Consider the following 4,648-nt stretch of genomic DNA (forward strand, 5'->3'; position numbering starts at 1 on the left):
GGCGCATTCGCGCGCATGCGCAAAAATATCGCCATCGCCACCGCCGCCCCCCCTCCCCCCGGCAGCTTGCGCGTGCGCAGTGGGTCCCCGCGCGCGCGGGCGGGGCGGGTCTCGCGGCGCGCTGAGGGGAGGTGGCGCCGCCATTGGGGGAGGGAGCGGACCCGCGGCTCCTCCTGCCCCCGGCCTGGGCGGCCCCCGCCGCGGCGTTAACGGAGCCGCGGTGGGCGGGGCACAGGGAGTGAAGCGGAGGCGTTGGGCTCTGTGTGCTGTGCCCCTGTGCGGGAACAGCGGGAGGAGTGTCAGCACGGCGGGACCCTGTGAGCAGGTAACACCCGTGAGGCAGGCCAGTGGGGCGCAGCGCACCCGAACCCCCACAGCATCTGAGCATACAGCGTGAGGTGTACAGATACGGCGTACAGCGCACAGCCCTCCCTCGTGGCATATTGTGCACAACAGAAGCACGAGAAGTCAGATAAATCTCGTTTTCATCTTTTTTTTTTTTTTTTTTTTTTGCGTACTTAAGAATTAATCATATAGTCACAGACAGTTTGGGTTGGAAGGGGCCTTAAAGCTCATCCAGTTCCAAGCCCCTGCCACGGGCAGGGGCACCTTCCACTAGAGCAGGTTGCTCCAAGCCCCTGTGTCCAACCTGGCCTTGAACACTGCCAGGGATGGGGCAGCCACAGCTTCTCTGGGCACCCTGTGCCAGCGCCTCAGCACCCTCACAGGGAAGAGCTTCTGCCTCAGAGCTCAATCTCCCCTCTGCTTAAAACCATGCCCCCTTGTCTTACCACCGCATGGTGACAGTAGCGAAGGGTTACTATGAGGAGGGGATCAAGACGGCAGGAAGGTTTTGGCTAAGGGCTAGAACTTGCCACTAACACATCATTGTAATACATAGGCAGACGCTAACTTGATCACAGCTGCTCTGTTGCCCAAAGGTGACTGATGCAGCAATAGCAACAAAGTTAGTTTCATTGTAGGGTACTGAAGGAACTTGGAATAAATGTGACAGATGTGAAGTGTGGAAAAAATTAAGAGGCAGTACAAGGAGGCACAAAACAAATGGAGTGTTGGGAAAGCCTGGTTTCAATAAGAGTAGCTCGTGAGGCAGAGTGAGGTTTAAAGCTTTATTCAAATAAAGGGAGATCCCCACCAGACACACCTGATTCAAGGTTCTCAATTTGCATTAAGTATCTACCTGTTTTATACCTTCCCCATCTGCAAAGCCCCTCCTCCTTTCTCCTTTGGCTTAGATACTGAGAGGTTGCAGCTGCCCAGTCTGCGTATAGTGGAATTTTTCATTCTATGTGCATAACCTACATAAGATAGGCAAGTTTCACAAGGCTAAGCAAGTTTTTCAAGGTTTAACAAGTTATCACATCATTTAGATGGTTTCTCTTTCATAGACCCACAGGTCTTTTGTAAGATTCTGTGCTCAGCAGTTTATATATTTTTGGCAAGGACACAGTCTTGTTTTGTTAAACAATTCCCTCTTCTTTTTATTCTCATTTGGTCCTTGTCACCTTTGTTATGTCACTGTATTTTGTTTGTGGAGGTAAGGACACAGCAAAAGCTAACCAAATATTTCATGCTTAAGGACATGATAGTTTTCAGTCTGCTCCCAGCCACACACCAAACTTAATGTTACTAGTGTCCCTACTTTGGAACATCATAGCACCCCAGCTCTTAATAGTGAAGATCTGATTATGTGATTGATCAGTTTGTAATGTACTTGCCTGGGTATCAAAGACCTGAATGGCAAGAGATCTCAACCTGCTGATTTGGAGTATCTGTGAACAGTTGGAATTGTTCTAGAAAGAACTGGGTCTGACTGACCTCTGAAGGGTGCCTGTGGTTACTAGAGGAGCACATTGCATTCCAGAAAAGAGTCATTCCCTTTTACGGGCTGCTCAGTTAACAGGGATCAAAACTTGCCTATTTGTTTGATGCCTGAACACCCCTTACTTTATCAGGAAACTTAAGTTTGCAGAGTATGAATTTTGAATCAGTACTGTTCTGTTCTGGTTTAGATAAATAGAAAATGAGATTAAATTATGCTGGAGAGAATCATTTTATTACCCAATAGATGCCCCATCCCTGGCAGTATTCAAGGCCAGGTTCGATGGGGCTTGAAACAACCTGCTCTAGTGGAAGGTGTCCCTGCCCGTAGCAGGGGATTGGAACTGGATGAGCTTAAAGGTCGCTTCCAACCCAAACCAGTGTGGGATTCCATGATTCTATAAAGGGCCACCATGACTTAGTAAGTCAGAAGTTTGAATGTTTTCCAGAAAATTAATGTTTTAAGAATAATTAAGTCTCATATTAAATTCCTTTAATGCTTTTCTAAATATGCTTCAGTTGACGATAAACTCAAAACTGTCTTCAAAATGCACAAATGTCATTTGCAGGACACCAATGCCAAACTCATGTCATCACGGTCAGCAAAATTGTGCAGTTTCCCATCTCTTACACCGGGTGGCACAATATAGCTGGAAATCTATCGAGTGTTCCAATGTAACCTAGAAAACAAGCAAACAGGAGGTCAGAGCCAACTGCTAGGGAAATGTTGAATAATTCTATTTTTAAACATCAGACAATTGCAAATATAAGCAGTTTCTCACATGAAAGCTTTACCAAAGAGAACAGGCTTGAAGGAATGATGCTCTGTCACATGAATTTTGTCCTGTACATGGGAAAATATCAACTGGTGCACAATTTCAGGTCTGAAATAATACATAATTAACCTTTAAATAGAAAGTAGGAAAGTAGTCATGAAAAGAAACAAAATACAAAACATTCACCTTTTTCATGGCCTTTTTTGATTTTACTTATTACAAAAATACTTTCTAGTAATCTGTTAAAACCCCTGCGCAATGACTGGATTATAAATGGTTCCTTTCCAGTGGTTCAAGCAACAGCTCAGAAATGTTAGAATTTTAAAACATTCCTTTGAAAATTTGCCTCTGTAGGGTTGGGTGTAGAGACTGCATATGTGTAGCATTCCTTCTTGCCATTTTCCCTATACACAAAGTACAAATACTGGGGTATTTTCCCAACTTATTTTGCCTTTTCTTGATGATAAGGGCTTTGAGGCTAGAGTCTACCTCTGCTTTTGTCCATGCACATAACTTGGCTCCTGTCTTAGATACCTATGATAGAAAATGACAAGAGCAACACGTGATAGAGTAGTAGCTTTCAGATATGTGGACAGGAAGTAGGTAATGTATATTTGCCTCACTTCTGATATTCCTGTCAGATACTCCATTAAAGCCATTCTGTAATCAGTTGTCACACTGTTGTACCTAGCTGTGTTTTATATTTCCATCCTCTTTGCATATTGTGGGGTAAGATATTGATCAGAAAGGACCACACTCCTGTGTCCCTGTGTACTTTCTCCCAAACCTCCCTAAGCTACTTCAGACACAACCCATGATGCTACTGTGAACTAGTTCCTAAGCAGACTTGCACTCTCATCGCCTAGCATTCCTCCCTGATGTTTTGTCTTTTTCTATTTCTGAACAAATACCTTGTCGTTAAAAAGAAGTCAAGGTCTGAGTCAGGTCTAAGTGAAGGTCTTGTGTTTGGAATTCAGGTAGAGAAGTACAAAACTGAAAAGAATGCACATTTTCTATAATGGTCAAACCAAACCCTTTACCATTTCAAGGACATAGCTGTTACCTACATACAAAAGAGAATGTGTTCATCCTCTGCATGTAAGATTTTCAGGTTTTTTAATGTATTTTTCCTATCAGAGAGCATCATGGTTTGTTGGGTACAAATAGCCATACTCATATGAAAGCAAGAGCCAGTTTCCTAGCCATGAGAATCTTCATGTCTGCATGGGGGAGGGGGAATGTAATAATTACCCTGTTTACAGAAGTTGTTGATCATCTGCTTTAGTATTTAAATACTACTTTAGTATTAAATAAATAGTATTTGCTAACTACTATGCCCTCAAGAAAAGTAGATATTAATCCTAAATTTCACTTTGGTAGAAAACTGAGGGGCCCATTAACTGTGGGAATAATGTAGAAAAATAAAAGCAATGGGGAGATCTCTTGCATCTGCCTCTTCCACATAAATATCATTAGACAATTCCAGTGCACCAGTGGAATTGCAGACAAACGCATGACTGTATACTGTTAACTCACATTCCTTAGTTTGTACTAGAAAGTCTGCCTATCTCAGAGAAAGGAGATAGGCAGACTTTAGATACAGATAACTTCTGTTCTCTGAGGTTGTTTTCTGTACAGGTAGTTTTGATATGGTAAACATTCTTATCTTACTGTGCCTCATAAAAAATGTCTGATCGTTGCCATTTGCCATATCAGCTTAATGTCTGCCATAATGCTGTGTTAATAAGACAGTTTTTATCGTATTGTGGTCAGAATCCAATATCAAGTGTGGGTGAATCACACCAGGCAAATACTTAAGCACAATCAAGGAATCTGCAGCCTCCTTCATCTGAAAATGTGGCGTTCTCAGTTGGCATTTCCGTGTGTTCTGATGGTCAGGCTGTTACTCATACTTGCATGCAGAATGAATTCAGTAAGACTTGGTTCAGCTCACTTCTTACAGTTTCTGAAAAAAACATGAAGCACCCTGTTACATGGACAGAAGATATCTTTGCTGGTTGAGCTTGAGG

The sequence above is a fragment of the Strigops habroptila genome, chromosome 9, assembly GCF_004027225.2.
Source record: "Strigops habroptila isolate Jane chromosome 9, bStrHab1.2.pri, whole genome shotgun sequence".
Lineage (NCBI taxonomy): Eukaryota > Metazoa > Chordata > Aves > Psittaciformes > Psittacidae > Strigops > Strigops habroptila.